The sequence below is a fragment of the Euprymna scolopes genome, chromosome 3 (genome assembly GCF_053919585.1).
Source record: "Euprymna scolopes isolate OS-2025 chromosome 3, ASM5391958v1, whole genome shotgun sequence".
Lineage (NCBI taxonomy): Eukaryota > Metazoa > Mollusca > Cephalopoda > Sepiida > Sepiolidae > Euprymna > Euprymna scolopes.
Genome location: NC_136484.1, coordinates 160325904 through 160349236, shown reverse-complemented (window position 1 = coordinate 160349236; position 23333 = coordinate 160325904). Strand labels below are relative to the sequence as shown.

At 31.5% G+C, this 23333-nt stretch overlaps 1 pseudogene; it reads right to left on the bottom strand.

The window, feature by feature from the left end:
- Positions 1 to 22595: 22595 nt before the first annotated feature.
- LOC145264807 (U2 spliceosomal RNA) lies at positions 22596 to 22732 on the bottom strand (annotated as a pseudogene).
- Between the last annotated feature and the right edge of the window lie 601 nt (positions 22733 to 23333).

Here is a 23333-nt window from a genome sequence, read left to right as displayed (position 1 = left end):
TATATATATATATATATATATATATATATATATATATATGTCCAAAAAGTCATTGAAAGGTAAATATATACTTTATTTTTTATATCTTTCTGTTATTTAAAAACAATATGGCTAAGAGACTGTTAAAAATGTCAAATTTAAACAATCGTTATTCAAAAAGAATAATGTTTATATGTTGCCCATGTTCAGCATCGCATAATTGTGTTCTTTCAAAACATTATTCATGATAGATTGCAGAATCTCTGGATTGCGGTTTATATCCTGTATTTCGATCCTGATATTTTCCTTCAATTCTTGCATGGTTGAGGTTTGTAAACATAAACTGTTTCTTTTACATATTCTCCCGATAAAAAGTCGAGGCTTGTAAATTCAGGGAAATGTCGTGGTCATTTAACATTGCCATAGCGAGAAGTAATGTGGTCACCAAAGCATTGCCTGGTTTTGGTAACACAATTTCAAAAGTTGCGTACGCTATTCAATACAATACATTTCTATAATAAATGTCCAAAAATATCTGTGAAATATGAGAAATAGTAAAAATAATTATCATTAATACTAAAACGACAAAGGTGTTTTACTCTTCAGTTACATTTTGCGCTTATTGTAGATACGTCTATACACACATCCATCTATTATATAAATCTCACCTCTCTATTTGAATGTATGTATGTACGTTTGTGTGCCTGCCTAAAACTTTTCTCAGCGGCATCGAACCGGGTCGAAACCGGTACCGTCTGAAGGGCGATCTCTCGCTCGAATTATATGTGAGACTTAAAAAAAAAACGGTCTATTATTTCCTGTAGAAATAGTAGTTTGAAATGAGGGAGGGTCGCAAAAATATGAGAATTTTACTAAACACGAATGCGTAAAAAAGTTATTTCTTGAATTAGTTTTAACCGAAAAAAACGATGTTATTTCGTTGACGCAAGTGTGAAGCAGAGGTTATCCTGTCAAAGACGGTATCGTTATATTGCACGTTCGTGCCGACATAGGGGCATTCTTTCTTTTCGAGTTTTAAAGTTTTAATCTTTAAACAGGGTTATTTATGCCATAATTCTCGTTCGTGTATTCTTTATTTTCCCTTTATAATTTTCCCATGAAGTTCAGTGTATTTTGTTTATTTCCCGATTTTTATAAGATGATTTAACAATAAAACAGAGTCATTTACACCATTTTTGTTTGCTTTTTTATTAGTTATTTTCCATCACGTTCGCTGTTTTTTCTTTTCCTGATTTAAAAAAAAAAAGTTTTTACAACTAATCAGGGTCATTAAAAGAAGTTTGTGTTCGCTTATACTTTATTTTTCCTTTTATTATTGTTTTGATTGACCCCCAAACCTCACAACACTGGGGCAACGCCGGATACATTGGCTAGTATATATATATATATATATATATATATATATATATATATATATATATATATATATATAGCTGAATGTTTGTGTGTGTGTGTGTGTCTGGTTACGAAGAGACTCCTATATGGTTGACTATTTTTAGAAAAAATGATTACATATAATGATAGAAGATGTATTGAGACACAGGAATGGGTATGTTTTGTCTGGCAGAACGGTGGTTCATTAAAATTGTGGGAGCTGCATTCGCGGCTGGCCCACAAAGTATGGAAATAAAACATTTAAAAATTAAAAAAAAACGTTTACAAGTGTTTTGATATAGATGTATATAAGAATACTTTGATAAGTATATTTTAACTTTAATAGGGTTGGTATAATAAAAATTGTGGAGTCTGCGTTCGCGCCTGGCCTCCATAGAATGGAAATAGGCACAATCGTTAATAAAGACATTTCATATCTATTTGCGTAAGTATACTTTGATAATTATGTTTCAGTTTGAGAAAATATGGTATAATAAATTTATGGGTTGTTCTTTTGCGTCTGACTTCCATAGAATGGAAATATGTCACAAAGTGTTTAATATAGATCCACAGAATATTGTAACAAGTGTTTCAGTGTAAACAGGTATAGTATAATAAATTATGGGGTTTATCTATTTTTGTTTTACTTTCGTCATATGTTGCTTTGGTTTTGATAGCCCCAAATTCGAAGCTATCGCTTTACAACCATTCCTTTTCATAACCTGTTATACTTTCATAAATCAGAGTCCATTTTCTGTAGCGTGTTTTTGAACCCAGTCAACGACGGGTACTTTTGCTAATATATATATATATATATATATATATATATATATATGTATATGTATATGTATATATATATATATATATATATGTATATATAATTTTCTGGCATTTTAATACAACTGATGTCGGATTAGAAAAAATAAATGAAAATATATTTTAAAAGTTTAATAAATAAACTGTCACAAAAATATTCCTTAAGGGAACATAAAATGATTTCATTACCAAACAACTTTAATAATTATTCAAACAGATTATCTAGAGGGTAATACAGAAATAAATTAGGTAACATTTAAATTCTGATATCCTATGAACAATAGTGTATACACGAATTAAGAAATAATTCGGTATGATGTAAAATTATCAGTCTGTTCTCAGTAATTGTATATAGTAAAGATAATAATAATAATAATAATAATAATAATAATAACAATAATAATAATAATAATAATAATAATAATAATAATAATAATAATAATAATAATAATAACTTATGAGGAAATAACAACCACCGGAACAAGATCCAGCACAATTCCCTTAAAGCTCTTAAACCGATAGGATTGCTGAAGATTTTCATGATCATGTCAAACCAAACCTATTCCCCCTAAACTCAACAGACTTTAATAATATAAATAGGCGTCGTTTAAAATAAATTTAATAAGCGTCATCATGGCAACAATGCTTCTCTGATGGAAGCAATATCCCAGCAAATGGATGACAAAATGAAGACTACTTGATATAACCATGCGGTCGTTTTCAAACACGAACTGAGTGAATGATAAGAGGATATATGCAGAATAAAGCCTAAGCTAATATTATATGTATTTGTTTTCTTACAGAAATTGGAATTTAACGATTTACTACTTTCATTATCTGTTCTTCTAAAAGTGTTTCAGATGCGCGCATATATATATATATTTAAGCCAAAGACAATGCGGGGAAAGACTGGAATTATAAAAGTTAAGAGAAAAAACAAACAAATGTAGACGGGTATGCTTGAGTAGATGAGTGTCTAGCCTTTATTCGTCTATCTTTCCTCACCTCAATGTATAACCAAGTTGCTGGTATGTCCGGTGTATGTAAAGTCCGTGGGTGGTATGGAACTTTGATTAATTTCGCGAGAAAGGGACCTCTCTTTTTCCAAAGAAAAAAGTGATTCAAGATGGCGGAATAGAACGCGATTGGACTGCAGAAACAGGGCAGGGTCAGTTGGCGCAAATTTTCATTTACTTATTTATGTTTTTTTTATTATTTCTGTTGTAAGATTTCAGCTCAATCACCCTTTACACTCACCTTAATTACCACGCCCTTGACATGAAACTTACAAAACTTAAACACAAGATTTTCGCCATACTTAAACAAGAACAGAAACGCATCATACCCAACTTGACAACAGTCCAACGACTGACTCTACAGCGCCTCAAGGAAAAAAATCTCGTCTACCTACGCTCTGACAAAGGTAAAGAATTTTGTGTCATCTCCCAAGACACTTATGACTTCCTCGCCCAAGACCACCTTAGCAAGACCAACATCTACACACCAGCCAGCAATATCGCTATCACCCAAATAGTGACAACTATCAATAGAACCTGGCCACATATTTGCTGCCAGAGAAATATCCCAAAACAATGTAGACTAAACTTTACTACCAAAAACAGCAAACTCTCCACCTTTTACCACTTCATAAAACTCACAAAAATAACCCACACACAAAAAACAGACCCATAGTTTCCAGCGTCAACAGCCCCCGCCATAAGATCTTGTGGTTCTTCTCTAGACTACTTAAACCCCTACTCTCTACCTTCCCAGCCCATATCAACAGCTCTGACCAAGTCATAGACCGGCTTAACAGGTTACCTCCCCAACAATTGAGGCACAACACACATTCCTTCAGCCTGGACGTCGTCTCCCTGTACACTTCCATCCCGGCACACCCTGCCATTAACCTCATGGGTGAACTCATATCCTCCAATAACTTACACTGTTTCGGAATAACCCCTACCGATATCCATTAACTTCTTCGAGTGATTGTTGACAACACATTCTTCACATTTCTCAACCACACCTTTAAACAAGTGTCTTGCCTACTCATGGGCTCTAGCCTCTCCGGTCTACTAGCTATTGCTTATATGGATAGACTCGAAAGGCATGCACTCAGCACTTGCAACTCCTACCTTCTCTTCACGAGATATATACATTACATCTTTATACTCACATGCTCCCGAGAAGAAGCCATCAAAATCTTCAACACATTTAAAAATGCCGACCCCCACCTACAGTTCACTATAGAACACCCAGACAATCCAGGCTTTCTCTCACTCCTTGATTTCAAACAACATCAAAGAAAAAGGCTCTATATACACAGAATTCAGCAGAAACCCCGTCAGCAGACATTTGTTTATACAATTTAGGTCCGCATCAAAAGACAAACTGAACTATGCACACGCAGAGATTTCACGCATACGCTACAAGTGCACTAACACACCGGACAAAATTCTGCACACTAACAACTTCCTACACACACTCTCCATAAACAGCTATCGCAACTCTACCTCATCCTAACTCAAAAAAGAAAAAAACGCCAACGACAAGCTCTCTCAAATACCTGTTTCCTCAAGCTCTCCTTCTTTAATGAAAGAATCTCCTCCGCTATCCGAAGAGCCATACCCCACGAGAAGCTAGACATACAAAGTATCCACACTGTCTTCACATTTAGACATCACCTAACACGGAAACACCCACCAGATACACCCGACGCTTGCTCCCTATCTAATTGTCCCATCAAAGATACAGGCATATCTTTGCGCACCCACGTGGCCTATGACCTGCAATGCACTAAATGGAACAAATCATACATAGGGAGTATCACTAGACAACTACACTAACGCATTAAAGAACATATAAACACCAAAATATGATCATTCCACAAACATATAATCTCATGCAACAGCACAAAACGTAATAGTTGAGTTTATATCCTTGCCTCAGTCAGAAACGTTGGAAACCTTAGAATTGCAGAAGCACTCCTTATCTCGAAACACAAATCTTCCCTGAATGAGAGACTAGAACTGAGCTCTCCGTTTATCCTTTCATCCCCCATTACAAGCTAACCAGATCAATGAAAATACACAAATTCTAACAAAAAAAATAAATAAGATTAAATAAATAAAAAAATATATATGAATACTAAAAAAGGAAATAAATGCACATATATATATATATATATATATATATATATAAATCGAAGTATATAGAATTATAATACGATACTCATAACAACAGCAAGATAAATATAAATTAAATAAAAAGAAAGTAAAAAAAAAATAAGGCAGATAGAATTGTCTCCCTTACACTATACTCCACTGAATATAGTATACACATGGTATGTGCGTGTGGTATGCGTACATTTAGTTGCGTATGTGTATTTATGTACGGGCGTTTATCCAAATGTGATAGGTATATATAGTGTGTATACATTTACCAAACCTTAGCAAGATAAAAAAATAAATAGATAAGTAAATAAAAAAGAAAGAAAAGATACAAGTAATAAAGCAAAACAGAGTTATCTCCCTTACACTATAATTTGCCCGGTACTGCATATTTCAAATATATATATATATATATATATATATATATATATATATATATATATATATATATATATATATAAATGAGTGCCTATATACGTAAACATAGACAGAGTATTATAGCTACAAAATAATACAAATAAATAATATAAATGCCCAAAAGATTAAACACGAATCACCCCCTTAACACACGAATACAGATACATAAAAGATAACACAAAACAAAAACGTAAAAAATAAACAACTATAAACAAAAGAACACAAAATAAAAGTATCTACAACAGCATCGGAAAAACGGGATAAACATATATATATATATATTTAATATTTAATACAAACTAATATAAAACATGTATATATATGTATATATATACATATACAATAATAATAATAATTCGAATACATCTAAAATAGATGAAATTGGGTCTTAAACTGATATCTTCACCCCATCTCACACAACGGACCACGTGAATCTTCACTGCGGTACTATTATTGTAAAGAATGAAGCACCTTTACCGCATAATAATAACAACAAAAACAATAATAATAATAATAATAATAATAATAATAATAATAATAACTATAACAATAGCAATAACAGTAATAATAATAATATTAATAATAATAATAAATTATACAATATTGTATAAAATAAAGGAAAAATTATATATATATATACATAAAGCTTACAGCAGAAATAATAAAAAAAATAATAAGTAAAATAAAATTACCCCCAACTGACCCTGCCCTGTTTCTGCAGTCCAGTCGCGTTCTTTTCCGCCATATGAGTCAACATTTGTCTTTTGAAAAAGAGAGGTCCCTTTCTCTCGAAATTAATCAAAGTTCCATACCACCCACGAGCTTTACATACACTGGGCATACCAGCAACTTGATTATACATAATTATATATTGACGCGAGTAAAGATAGACGAATAAAGCCTAGACACTCCTCTACTCAAGTACACCCGTCTACATTTTTCGTTTTTCTTTCTTTACTTAGATGAGCCCGGTGTCTCCCCGCATTGTCTTTGGCTTAAAAGAATTCTATATATTTCTTTACCAACAATGATTCAAGCAAATTACTACCTACTCTTATATATATGTATATATATATGTGTATATATATATATATATATATATATGTATGTATATATATATATATATATATAGTGTAGCTCCTATAATTTGAACATTCGCTTCGTTGAAATAAGAGGATGTTGTTCAAGTTTCGGGATAAAAAATGTGCTGCAGTTAACTTTACTTTTCTAACAATTTAGAAATAGTAAATAAAATTCATTGCTATATGATACTTCAAGTATATATTAAGTTGAGTTTACGATATATTGCAAGTAAGAATTGTTAAATATTATTACCAGGAACAAAAGCATTGAAAATAAATTAAAGCTACTCTTACTTGTTAGGTATTCATTACCTAAGTTATCATCTACAGAGACCATACATTTATGTAAACTACAGTTTTTTTTTTCATTTATTTATTCATTGAATGAGACTCATTGCAGTTTCTATTTTCATCGACTGAGCTCTCGGACGCTGCCATTGTATTCCGTAAGCGATCAGAAAACTCTACAATTCTTGGTTCTGTAGCTTCTTCATGCGTATATTTCTTCGGAGTGACATTGCTTGCAAAACATTGTTGTCACTAAGTAAGGACTTTTTTCTAGAAATGTTATAACCGTCTCCATAGACTTTTCTGCGTCATACCATGATATTACTTCATAAGAGTGTTCTTCGTTATTTACATGAGGGTCAAAAGAATGGGAGTTGTCGCTATTTTCATCACTATTACTGCCTTCCGGATATTTATCAGTATTTTCCTCATCTTGATGCACCCACATTTACACATCATTTGCATTAAATGATTTAAGAACAGTATGGTTGGTCGTTAACCGTTTGATTTCAAGAATTCTTTCTAGACCAGATGTATTCTCTGGTTCTTTCAGTTCAGAAGACTTTGGCACTGGGCATACTTCACCCCATACGTTTGTGTTATGTACTTGCTCGAAATTGATTACATGCACTCGCGAGAGAAAATGTGGCACCTCTCATAGTGAAATACGTTTATACTCACGGTCCTATTTATCATATTCATCATGAAATCATTGACGTTGAAACATTTTAAGTTCCAACTAATCGTTTGATACATATGTTGGATGAGAGAAGTCGCATTAGACGGTATGTAGCACACAAAAATATTCCCGCAAGATGACACTAGTTCTGACTCAGGGGGATGTGCTCTACAATTTTCCAACAGAAGCAGTCACTTTGAATCAGGTTTACCTAATTCAAGAAAACGTCTCTGGACAACTGCACAAATTCTTTCAAAAAACATATTTTAAACAACTGTTGATTCATCCACCCTTTTCACGAAGAATAATACGATACTGGCAAAGGCAAACCCCCTTTCAATACTCGGGGACACTTTGATTTGCCGATGACAAGAATCCTAAGTTTATGAGTCCCAGAAGCATTAGCGCATACCATCACCGTTAGTGTTTCTTTATTTAATTTGAATCGTTTTATTTTCTGCTCCTCGGATCCGGCTAATGTTTTTGTAGGTAAGCACTTCCAATTTACGACACTTTCATCAGCGTTGTAAACATCCTCCGGTGTTAAACCATCATCGGCAATTATCGTCTTGAATCTGTCACAATAATTTGGTGTTATGTGTGTATTAGCAGGCCGTTGTTCGCCTGACATTGTTAATTGTCTTTTACCATGTCTACTCTTAAAGCTCCTAAGTAAGCCTTCACTGAATTCTATATCTCCTGCGATATTCAACTCTTCCTTAAGAGATTTAGCTTTAGCAATTAACATGGGCCCAGATATTGCTACACCTTCATTCCGTTTTGCTACAAACAACTCATGCAATATTCGATCGAAGTACACTTGCTTTAGTCTGCGACGAGGCCTTCTTTTGACATGTCTTTTATTTGTATAGAAAGGAGCAGCCATTAATATTTACTTCTTTTCCTTTTTGCTGTAAAACAGTGCACTTCTTTCAATCTTATAACCTCTCAATATAACGCTATTTTCAACTCCAGAATCCTTTTTTCTATAATTTGATTTTTTGTCGAGTAAAGTCAATGTCACTTGTTTTCTTTTAGAGTTGCAAGCCATTGTGATGGGTTGTTTGACACTATTTTAAATATACAATTTGAAAAAAAACAGTGAGTGTAAATTAATTATCAATAGCTAATCTATATTAATTACATAGTACCAATATTAACATTTCTGCGCAATATCTGACTAAATGTACACAGTTTTACTGCAACCCCGCTTCAAATATGATAATACAATTTCAAAGACGAAACAGTCCAAGTTTAGAGAAAGTCCAGGTTTAGAAGAAGCCCAAATGAGAGGAAGTCCAAATGAGAGGAAGTCAAACTTTAGAGGAAGTTTAAATTAAAGGTGTTTTACTGTGTGTACACACACACACACACACACACACACACACACATATATATATATATATATATATATATATATATATATATATATATATATATATATATATATAAATGTACAGAAGATCAGAAAAACTGGTCCCCCTTATATTGGGTTTGAAGGGTATTCTAAAAGCAGTCAATTTAATACATAAAATACTTTAGTAAAAGTGAAAACTCCAGCAATGTAAATAAATAGCATTGTATTGTCATACTCATGGACATCGGACATGTATTTTTAAGTTGGTATAACTAACCTATAAGTTTCGTTGAATAATATGCCTTTGAAAGGATTTCAGTCTGGTTTAAAACGTACACATCGTTCTCCGGATAAGCGTTGAATGATGGGATAGAAGTACACAAAAGTACATATTGCATTAATTTATCTGCGTATAAAAGCATTGCTCTTTATCGCAGAATGTAATGTATATGTGGGTGTGCGTTTTTTTGTATAATCTATGTATTTTTTCTTTTTATTTCCTAGAAATTTCTATTTCGTCTCAAATATAGTCCACATCTTTTCTTTTCCATTCCCATCTATTTTCATCATCAAATCCTTCGTATAGTTTTATATTTCCTTCTCTCAAAATATGCCAGCCTTTTGCTTTTCTAAGACTGCATCAAACGTACTCTCATACTTTTTCGTTTATTTTTATTTAACTTTAGTCGCTTTACCCATCACCCATCAAAGACAAATCCTCCCTCTGAAAGTCTCATACAATTATCTTAGCACATTTAGTGGCGCTCTATTTTTTTTTCGTAACGTTATAAAATTACCAGACACACATGGAAAAAATCAACGACAAAAATCAATACAGACAAAATAAACTAAATAAAAGTAAATTAGTTTTCTACTCCTTGAATAAAAAAGAAATCCCTGTCACTCCCCCTCGTTATCTCACCCATATACAATCTTACACTTTATTTTTCTCTGCAGGTTATTTTGCTAAAGCATCGAATGAGGTTTTGTTTTCTTTTTTAACTATGAGAGATATTTGCATAGTTTAATCTTAAAGTTTAGAGAAGACATTTAACTCTCTGACACAGAAAGGTTTATGGTGTTTTATTAGTTTATTTGTTGCGAGTTTTCAATCACCTGCTGGCATCCAGTAAATCGATCAAACATGTTTTTCCAATTTCTCTTTTGCATTTTTTAGTGTTGGAAATTTGAAATATAATAATATACTTGATCTAATGTGGCTTAGGATGCTGGCACTATTTGGTAAAAAGAGTTCATAGTATAAAAACCGCATTTGATAATAGAATGGCAAAGTGTAAGAATAGTTTTTATAATGATTAAAAATGATGCCATCACTTGTGAAACATAATACAATTTACTAACATTTAATTCTGGTATTTATTATTGGAATTGTTATTCGCAACGACCGTTGAAACTTAATCTAATTTGATTATTACTTTATTAGTATAGATTCTTATTAATATTAATTACTTAAGACTTTGAGTTGTGTCTGAAAATAATACATTTTAATATTGTTGGATACTGATTGGAAGAATGCCGGTTTTCGAAAATTATTATGTTTACCTATATATTCCGTCCGATTAATATTCTTTTTCTTTCTTACCGACACATTTTCTCTGAATATTATCTAGTAATTCCTAACACTGGCAATCATACACTTTCGCTTCAATTAGGTAATCCATGTTCTCTGGGATACCAATATATATCTTTAATGAACAATAGTGTGTAATTAGTTTGGACAGGCCATCAATTTCGAACAATTACATGCTATTTCGCATTGTGTTTTTTAACTATTACAGTAATATTTTAATCTTTATTATACTATAGAGAAAATGTGACACAGTTCATCTATATTTGACAGAATTACTTTGTTGCGTTTTCCATGTAAGTAGTGTGTTGTGTTAACCCCTTAAGCCCACCAAAGACAACAAAAATACTAGAAATCAACCTATGCGTTTGATTTTCTCAGGATAGGTACACATGGTCTGTATATACAGTCATTGGTAATTAGCTAGTGTATCTAATAAGTGTTTTTAGTATTACGAGGGCCACACAAAAATTATAACTCCTATGTTTAATTCCGTCTGTATAGATCGCAGCCGATGTTTAATTGCATATTTATGATGACTTAAGTCATGCATTTATCACCTGATATATGGAAATGCCACATATCTCTTGTAGATATTTATAATTATAGAGTTGTTATGAATAAATAACTGCCAGGGCCGTGCGTCAGCAACATAGATGTGTCATTAGATTACTGGAAAAGCTGAATTAAATATAGTGGTGATAATGTAGAAAAATAAAATTTTGGAGCACATTAGATCGCTCGTTTTAAAGGTACTATTTAGACTTTCGTGATTCTTCAACATTTTGCCTAAAAAATATAAGGCTTAACTTTGGAACGACTCCTAAGTTTAATCATAGAAATATTTGCCTCTATTCAATGATATATACATATAACAATACATGGGTGTGTGTCTGTGCTTGTGTGATTGTGACACCTAGTCACATGTATATAATAGTGATTATGCAGACAACTATCACATTTTGTAGGATATTCTCACAAGGTAGTCGCATATATACAACCGAAAGATATTGTAATCTCCAACGTTGGTCATATGAATTTTGTTGTACGTATACATCTTTATTTGGAAGTCGAAATCTGTACGCGTATTCAAACTTAAGTATATTGTTAATTTTATTCCCAGTATTGCCTGAACTGAAGACTAAACCTATAACTTCTGAACTACACGTGAGAAAAATCATTGTGAAAAAACGTGTCACAGATATATCTAATAGTAAATGTTTAATTCTTATATACTATTTGTATGACTACAATTACGTACTCATTTTCTTGATCGATCGAAGAACACTGTTTGCCTTATAATACCTTACACAGGGATTATTCATACGTACGGGCAACCCAGTTAACTAATGTTTTTTTACGAATTCTTGTATGGGAAATTCAATACACTCTGCTTTTGAGTGGTGCATATGATGCTTACACTCTTCCACTGTTTACATAACATGGTTAAAGTCTAATAATACTAAAGGCCTATTTCAGTTTCAGGAAAATACTGATCACTAAATTATTGTCTCGGTAATCACTTTTACATCGCTACATATGCTCGAGTGAAGTTCGGGCCTTGATAAATGGTGATTCCACTGTAATAAATTATGTCTTACAAAGAAAGAAGACACAAAAAACTTGGTTCACAGAAATCTTTCTCATTCGAACCACACGGAGAATGGAATTTAAAAAAGTTTTCTTGTGGTAAAAAGATGAGATATTCCTTTAAATATCTTATAGAGGATCAAACAGGGATTTTGGTTTAGTTTCGTACCTTCCATCAATTTACGATCACCTATCGTAATAATATAGATATGATTGTATAATTACGCGGAGTATATAGTTATTGGTTTTATTAGTTGTTATTAGAATTTAATTAGATGTACCATAATAGAAAGCAAATGTGAACGAATTCAAAAGCTGTTTGAAAAATGTCACTAAGTAAAAATTGAAGTTGCATTTCAGGAACCATTGATAATTCATAACAATAAACAAGAATTCGGTGTATTTTAAATTCAAACAAAAGTAATAAGTAATCTAAAACCCTGCATAGACATAGACATGAGTAGGGACTTAAATTAATAAAATTGGCCTAATCTAACAATGCGCGGACTACAACTCAGTATACCACAATTAATCTAAAGAAAACGTTCTTTTTTAACATAGTCCAGGACAACATGGCAATCTATATATCTATAAAAGTTAAAGTGTCCGTCTGGCTGTCTGTGGGTGTGTACGTCTGTGTAGATTTACTTACACAATGACTATGTCAATTTTCAGTCTACAGGCTCGAAATTTTATATACAAGGTAGTGAGATTTGGGAAAATCTTTGTAATCCGTTTTCGGCAAGAGATTTGGGCCTTAAGAGGTTAAAGCTCAACGATTTCACCTTGGAGAACTCTACCAAACTCGTCCGCCAATTTTGGGACTAAACACTTGGAATTTTAGATATAGGTTTCTTGGACATAGATTAAACTTAATCACCTTATTTGAGTCTAAAACAATAAATGTTAAGCGGTCATAATAGGAGTCAACGTTTTAAAATGTGCAGTCTCTACCCAATTACTCAGACAATTTCTGGACTAAACCTTTGAAATTTTACATAAAGGGTATTCAGAGATAGGGCAAGCTTTTTAATCGGTTTGAGACGAACTTTTGTGCTTCCAATTTATGTATGTATGTTTGCATGTCTGCCTAAAAAATTCGACAGACTCAACGAATTTTCACAAGATCAGTATCGTTTTGAAGCTAGACCCCACAGACGACAAATGCCGAACAATTTGCTAAATCATTAATTTCTACATCCGAAACTTGGCAATTTTCTTCAGGGAGGGGTAGCTTTTTTTCACCGATATTTCCGAAAGTCATGCCCCTTTTCGATTGTCTCGCCTTAATTTAAACCTACGTCACTTTCGGTTTGCCAGTGGTTGTAACAGCAAAGAATTCACGATTTCCCCCGTTCTTTTCCACCTTCGCGGTACGGGTTCGAGCCTGCCTTTCTACTACCACTTTTTTTTTTTTTGCTCAACACACAAGTCCAAACACCCGGGCAATGCTGGGCACCCATGCCTGTTAAGACTAAAATACGAATATTATATAACAAAGGGTATCGATAAAAAATCTCGCAAACAATGTCGTATCTTCATAAGATGAATGCAATATTCATTATATTAGATAATGTTAAACTGAAATAAAAAAAAGTTTTTAGTAATACTCACATATAACTCTTTTTATTTCGTAAATAATTACGACAATCGACTTTGGTTCATTTTGCTTATTACATACAACTTTTTATTAGATAATCTTTTAAAAATGTCAAACATATTCTTTTTACAAGAAATGAATAATGCTGAAATACCAAGAGTATTCTTTCAAGCAAACGTAGCAATATACATCCGAAGAGATATCGTTATCCATAAATAATAACTTATAAAACGGACATTGCGCTATTTACATAAATTGTTTGTAACAGAGTTATATGCTAGCGTTTGTCGCTTACGATCATACTACGTATAATTACTTAGAGGTTGTTGATATAAATATATTGGCAAACATAATCAAAAGCGGGTGTACCTTTAAAGTCTATCGACAGGAAGATACTACGTATTTAAATAATATTATAATAATAATATAATAATGAATATTATAATGATAATATAATAATAAATATTATAAATAATACAACTTTGTTTATATCACGGGTCACTATTGGAAACACCGGGTAATAAGTAATGAAGTCTCTGAATCCAAAACTCCATTACACTTAATTAATAGTTAGAAACAAGAATTAGCGGAACTACAATTATCACAAAAATGGTCAAAACATTATTAATAAAACTGTCTTACAAACGAGATAAAATTACAAATTACGCTATGCAAATAGCACAGCAACAGAAATCAATAATACCTTCCATGCAGTTTCTGCGTGAATTCATCCAAAACTATATAAAATAAGACCCAATGAACTTATAAAGAAAGAGTGTCCGACAGTGACCCTGGGAGGATTATAATTGCTGTCCAAGATTAAGGATTGAGTAACAACGCGGGCAAGTAGTCTCAGCAATGACAAGACGTGCAGGTTACACCACACAGAAATAAAGAGTGGAAACTACGTGGCATGTCCTACTGAGAAAAGGTTACCATAGAAAGAGAAACAATGGGATTTTTAAATGTATCTGTTGGACCATAAGTAAAGTATTAAATATCGAATATAGCTTGTAAATATTCATACTCTATCCACTGCAACACTGCAGTGTCTACTTATGTACCTTGGAAAAGGGGCTACTAAACATGCATAATGATGAAAGACAGGAAAGAGAAAGAAGCTCATTTTATTAAGGTTCTTGTTCCCAGTGACATTATTAGAAGTTAGTGTGATCAATGATAGTGTTAAACAGGGCTCAGAGGAAAATATAAATAGATCTTAATATATTATGTACGAAATAAAACGTAACTGAAATATCAAAATATTGCAATTATTTCAGCAATTATAGAAACTAACCGGATTTATGAAAAAGAGTTTCAAAAGTTCATGGAAACTCTAACTTATGATGTAAGTGCATAAAGTAATGCAAGCAATTACACTGAAAGGAACGGTTTAAAATGAATCATATCTCTGGATTGCATATATATGCGAAACGGGAAGATATTTAGCATCCTATAGGATTTTCCATCCTCACACAGACAGGAACATCTAAATAATATATCCTTTCTATATCTTCACTAATAGTACATGAAAAAGGTGAAATTACTGCCGGTGACAGATGCTTCCACATGTCAAGTTCGAGTCATGAGGATATCACAACACTTTTATTCATATAATTTTATTCATGGTATCTTCTTTACCCTGCAAAAATATAAATCAATGGAGAATTGCTATACTGAAAATTGAACTTTCCGACATTATAGTTTTTTTGTTGTTAAAATAGTCTGTTTAATCACACCAGCATTGTTTCACTGTTGTAGCCAATTTGTGGAAATTGAGTAATCCCAGCTGATTATAGAAAAACAACAACAAACATCGACTTCAAAAATACGGAAATAATGCCCGTGTGATGGATTAGATTTCTTCCTGGGCATACTGTTATGGCTACGTGATTTATTATATAAACTTATGTTAGCGAAACAGAATCCTCTGCAACGATTATATGTGACCTGGATGTGTAACACATAACGCAACCAAAACAGTACACACACACACACACACACACACACACACACACACACACACACACATATATATATATATATATATATATATATATATAATCTGTTTATTATACAAACATTATTAGTTACATATGTGCATACGTTTCAGTGAGATACCAATTCAAGCATAACACTTCATCGGACAAAAAAAAATCGCTATTGACACAGGAGTCAAAATTACATTAGTTTTATAAGATATTCGTGTGTAGTTATCGTTCTGGAAGAAAGTGTGGTGTATATTTTATTAATATAGCAATAGGAGGTATGGAGAGAGGTGTGGTGAAGGAAGGGAGTAAGTATAAGGGAGGAGGGGGTTACGATTCTGTGTGGGTAAGCTGCAGCATTGGAGACGTATTGATATTCTTTTACTTTGGCGGTGATTCATTGACCAAAGCTTTCGCTACGTTCTGAAGTAATATAATGCTCTCATCGTTGCTACTCCCATATCTTAGATATTTTTTTTTTCTGGTGACGACTTCATATTTCTATTGACAGGTTTTATTTATTGATTTATAATATTTTAAAATGTATTTTTTTTTATTTATTTATGTTTGTTTTTTATTCCGTAAGTCGCTTTTTTATTCGTTCATTTGTTTCTAGTCTTCATATTCATTCCCATATTATGCAACACTTTCTTCTAGAACGTTCACCGCATCCAAATATCTTATGGAACTAATGTAATTTTGACTCCTGTTTCAATATCAATAGTTCTGTTTGGTTTGATGAGATTTCATCCTTCATTTATAATGCAACTGAAACATGTATGCACAATTTGAAAATTAAATAAGATACGTGTTGAACTGAACATAAGTGTAGTGTTCTATTTTTCTGGGCATTCACTATGGTAATTTAGGTGTATTACTGTATTGTTGGCAGGTTTTTGTATGTTGAAGTCGTGTATTTAATGTGTTTGCTTGAATATGCTAATACTCCGGAAATGGTATTGTGTTATTTATGCTTGGTTCATGGATGAATTTGTAGGGCAGTGTGTTTCTTGGTTTAGTTTGAATTTTTTAATGTATTGTACTGATTCGGCTGCAATGAATATGTCGTCGACATAGCGGGCGTAGATAGTGGGCATTTATTCTTAGAGATTATGTGGGCAAAGTTTTGTCAGTTTTCTTCATTCGTTTTTAATGATATATATTATTATATGAACTAGAAAAACGGGCAGATACTTTATGTGATCCGTGCATTAAAACAAAGGTGGGATGCGTTATATATGGAAGGGCAGTCGTCTTAGAACATATATTGTTACACTCAGTCATGTTATTCGGGAAATCGCCATAGAAATATTTGTCATGTTTTAAAAAAGCAGGTTATAGGCGAAATATTAAAAATATTAATAATAATTACATCAAATATTTAGTTTTGATTTGTCTATGTTTCTATATTTTAACTAGAATTATCTACCATCAAACTATCATCTTCTAATAAGCGTTACATTCTTTTGTTTATAATTCACTCAACATAATTGGAACATCTGTATATACTATAATGTATCATTTTATAATGTTACCACCAGATTGGATGAATTAAACTACAATATATAATTAACAAATCAAAACGCTTGATATCGAGTTACGTGAATGAAGTCGACGTCAGTACTCAGTACTAATACTAAATAATTCCGTTCTCCTTTGATTATGTCATCGTTTGTCGACGATAAAAAAGAACTTATTATACTAGGCTCAAGGTAAACTTCTGTATGTAATGTAAGGGTGTAGTTTTTCCTGTGTGTTTTTAAAAACAACAGCTTATTTGAGTATGTAGCGAAATGAGCGCAAGGCTTTCTGAACACCATTTGCTTTTTGTCTTCGATAAAGATTCTGAGTAGTAAAGATGGAGGGATGTGAATGCTGTTTTAAAAATGGTTTTATGGATTTTTGCATATTTATTGGCGACTTGAATACTAGGATTATGTTTTATGAATTGCCGTTAGTTAGTGCGAGCCTAATTGTAAGACATTGAGTTAAAATGTGTAGAAATCTTTTACAGTAAAGTCAAGCTTCTGGCATGTCTGGACAGTGGAGTATGACTCGGTGCTAGTACTTTTACACTTAGTTGCAGATACACACATACACACATGAGATAACTTACATATATAAAGGCGGAAATGTAATGTTATATTGCATATATATATATATATATATATATATTACTTATATACCTAGTTATATGCGTACATACGTATATACTAAGGCTAGAAAGAAAAAAAGCTACATAAAATTTTCTTTGTTTCATCCTGGTGAGGATACGTTAAACTTATGAATAGAATTGATACTGCTTTTTTTATAATTTTGCGTGAAACTGGATGTATTAATTATCTAATCAGATCCACTGTTAATTTCACACTCATCCATCAAATCGAATGGATGTGGGTTTATCAGGCAATGGCACATGATTATTCTAATGTTTATCTTTTTGGCGAGGGTGGCTGTTCTCTTTTCTTTGTGTTGGGACGTAACCTAATATTAGTCTGAATATTTTTTACTTACATGTTGTTTTATACTATTTTGTTGGTTTATTTTTATTTATAATCATTATTATGAATATCATTTTTGCTATGGTTTTCGTTACAGTTTGTTAAGAATTTTGTGCGAAGTTGTGCGCGCGTGCTGTCATGTCAAGAGAAGGTTAATTTTGTGTGTATATACATCTGTTATTGACGTCCTGCAGTTTTAAATTTTTTAGGCGTAATACAGTTTATGTAGCTAAATTCTAATTAAAACATAGTTTACGCTGGTGGTCTGCAGGTGTGCATGTGCTTGCCTGTACTACTGTTTACTATGATATCAGTATTCGTCTATTTTCGTTGAGCTTTCAGAGGCTGTTCGATAATGCTGATTTAAACAAAAACTATTACGTACGAAGGATATTTCTGCATTTGAAAATTAAATATTAAGAACACTAAACAAGCACATTCAATATATTAATAATATATTTAAGCATCGCGTTAAGACTAACATAACCTGGAAATGATTATAACTAATTAAAATCTAATTTTCATAGTGCACAAATTCTGATTATTATTTAATTAAAACACAGAAATTAAGTAACATAAGTTCATTGTTTTTATTAAAAAGTATTATCTCACGTGGGGCATTTATAAACAGTTTATCAAAAGCTAAACTAAGTACACAATTAAAGAATGCGATTTATTCAAATTCTAATATTATGTTTCTTCACCTATCTGCATATATTTTTACTACGCGATTATATAATGATAATTCAATCCACATTCAGAAATTAATCAAGGAAATTTTTAGATAATTAGTTATAGTTATGGAAGCACTAACTGTGGCAATAAACTAGAATAAGAACGTTTACTGATATAATTGCGATATCAACCAGGGAAATACCCATGTGTAATATATGTAATCAATATTATTTATTAATAATATTATATATCTCTATCTATTTTACTTTGTTTTTTATTATTTAGTTATTTCTCATGGACGTTTTCGTAAATCTTTATTATAAATTATTTAAAAAAAAACGAAACCATTATAAAGCTAACAATTATTTACTTATGTATATAAGACATTTTGTTTGATTGTGTGAGTTCGTTCCGCATTGACCCCAAAAGAGCTGGGGGCATTCTTATAACATTTTAACCAAATATACTGTGTTTGGGTCTCGAAGATGTTTTTTTATCAGGATGTCTCAGATATGTATTTAGAATTGATTATCAAACAATTCTGTTAAATCAGAAACATTCTGTTTTGATCAAAGTGCACACATTATACAACCTAACGTCACTAGTGCACATGAGATGTATTATTGCACACACTGAAAGTTCCTGCGTATAGCATTACTTGTAGATTGTTTGATAAGACAGGGTGTGTTTAATTAGAGCACAATTGAATTATGACACTTGCCATACGCATCTAAAATTATTATTCTAATCATTGTATAAACAAACTTGCATTAAATCACCAGTAGTCCATCTACAATTCAACATAGCATACACTATATTTTGCGTGTAGGCATGTTATCTTCACTCAGCTCCATCGTTATTCGTTCTCAGCTAAAACAGTAAATAAATCCATTTGATTAGAAAATAGGTAATTTCACTAATAGCGACGGCAATGAAAACTATTGAAAATATCAAACATTCTTTAGTCCCCAGAGAATCCCGTGCAAGAGTGAGTCTTGTGCTAGTGTTGGTAAAAATATTAAACCAAATACTCCTTTAAACTTTACTAAACATCGTTTTAGTCTCTACAGATTATGTATTAGAATTCAAATCCGCAAGTGTATTTAAGATATTTAAGTGTTTTACATACACACAGCGAAATGTATTCAAGTAATAATTATCATAACAAGTGTAATATTAACAAAATACTTAAAAGTTTTTTTAATGTAAACATTTCTTAATGAACTCTACAGAAGGATATTGATAATTTCATTAAAATTTACACATCACGGAATTCATATAAAAAACTCAGCAGAAGAGGAGACAGATTCGACCCATACTTAAATCAACTTAAGTACGGTTATATAAATATACTAGATCGTTAAGTAGAAGTATTTCTCCTTTCTCTATCCAACCACATAGATGTTTGATTTAATCTTAATTGTAATACTACTGTTAACACGGGTGTAATATAAGTTGACACCGACATCTTTCTATAGAAGCTATCAATTTTCTTTTAATTTCTTGTCTTTGCGTAAACAAATATTAATTATAATTAAATATTATACATTAGATTAGATAAAATAAGATTCTTTATTCTATGAATAACTTTGTTCTTTTTATGGGCATATTAATTGTCCATAATTTCTGTTGATCACCATACTTCATAATGGATATTATTTTCAATTAATTCCCTTACATATTTCACCAAAGAAGTAAGAGGTACGTAACTCAGAATTTGAATGAATTTTGAAAGAAATTTACTCTTGTTTATATCGTTTATTCAAAGATTGTATCAATAGATCCGGAAAGTTGTATCAATGGGGCCGGCATAATGTTATTACTAACCGTACTAACGCTACATTTATATATACATTTTACAAGTTAACAACACCTACTTATGGGCAATTAATCTTTTATCTTCATGTACGAGCAATTTAATTGCATAAGTTATATTAATAGGGACACCGCTATCAATAGCACCTTTTGCACGGTATATTATAGTGTTATTTTATCATATTTTACATGAAGCTTTATTGTCAAGTGTGGAAAATATATTTTAATAGTAGCGTTAATTAATCGCTTACACAATTTACTACCCCTCAGAAAGTTCCTAATAGTGATGCCATAATTTATTTTTGGATAATGCAAAATGATATGCTATTTATATAGTGGAATGCATCCTATTTTTATTTGAATTTTTATTTTTTGCATTTAGTGACTTATATCCTCTAAAGTATTTTTCTATTATTAAATGATCTGTTTCGATTTTGCAATTTTTATAATTTGATTCAGTTCCACTGGTTACATAGTAATATTTTTCTAAGAAATAGTCATAAACATCAGTTGCTTAAACAACATAACTTCGTTCATAATTTAGTTCGTTAAAACTCATATTATCATAATATTTTGACCTTGTTAAAAATTTATTAAACTCCTGCTTATTTATATTTAAAATATGCGCTCATATACGATTCAGATATTTTATTGCAGATAAATAAAATTATTGATTATTTTATCTACAGAGCGTAGTTATAGTAATCCTCTCTGATGAATAAATTTTAATCGGATTTATGACAGTATACAGAATTGTTATAAACAAAATTCTATAAACATGAAGAAAAATGACCACACTGTGATTGATATTTATTTATAATTTAAAATTGTATTCCTTTGAAGAATTAAACCGATATTTTCCTTGTTATATTTTCGTAACAATTAACAAAAAACAAACAAATCGTTAACCCTCTATACTCCCTACAAAGTCCGTATGTAATTTGGACATTCCTGCAATATATAAAGTATTACGAATTCAGTCAGTTCTGCAAAGTAAAGATAACCGGTTTTTACATAAAAAATTACCATTTCTATTTTCTTAGTTCATATTGTATTCTTATATGATATTAATGCCTAATTCGTTTACTAATGTAAATCCCTAATATAGTTATTAAAGCCTCGGCCATTGACAGAAAAACAATCAAAGAAACTCATCCAAAAATAGAAAAAAACGTAATAGAATCTAAAACAAACAAGGTAAATTTGCTGGTAAACGTAATCATTAGATCTTTTATACACGCTCACACCCACACACGTACAACCACACAGATATATATATGTGTGTGTGTGTGTTTGTGTACATATACATATATATATATATATATATATATATATATCAAGAGATATATCGAATCAGATTTATGAAGTAACAAGGCCGATAGCCATTAGTCGCGTGCTCTCGTGTAATGAATGAATGCGAGAATGTAGGATTGACATGAAATTCTTAAAGATAAACTAAATGACAGAAAAATTGGCTATAATGACTTAAATAAATAAAAGTAAATGATGTAGAATGATTTAATGAATTTAAGGATTAATTGAATGACCTCAAGAATGAATTGAATGCTTAAAAATAACTGGAATCTTTCAAAAACAACTTGAATGATCTGAAGAATTACTTGAATGGCTTTAAGACTGAATGGTTGTATATATATGGGTGACCATTTTACATTAAATTAATACAGAAAAGTTATCCCCAACTTTATATCACAAAGTTACCCACATAAGTACAGCATGTAGTAAGAACAGATACTACACATTGATTTTAGCCAAAAGGCCAAGAAAAGCTTAAAAAGATAAGAACAGAATCAATTTACAACATACCTTTTACCTTAATCAAAAAGGCCAAGCATAAAAGTGTTAAGAACAGACCGACAGATCGACAGACCGACCGACGGAGTGACTTTTAGAGTCGCTTGCACGCAACGAAAAATGTATATATTAACCTTATAAATTTGAATTTAGAAGCCTCATTAGTAAACTTAATCATATGTTATATTATTTAGAACAGATCTGCTATCAAAAGTTATCCAAATAAAATTTGTATATTCCCATATAAAAAAGAAACATATGGGCGGATCATCTTCGTAAACATTTAAATGTAACATAGATCTGAGGAAAAATTAGTATTTTTTGCAAAAGTAATTAAATATCAAGGGAATGTATTAAACTATATATATTAGGAACACCTTTCAATTTAAAATTCAAGTATTTCAGAATCTCATATGATTCTATCTTTTTGAGACTAAGTAATCAAATTTCAGTAATTTAATTGTTATTCCAGAAACGCTCCTTAAAATTAATGTTCCTTTCAAAATATTTTCCTGTAATCGATTTTGATTAAATTTTAAATAAAAATGTTATAGAAAATTTGCATATTATTCTATCTT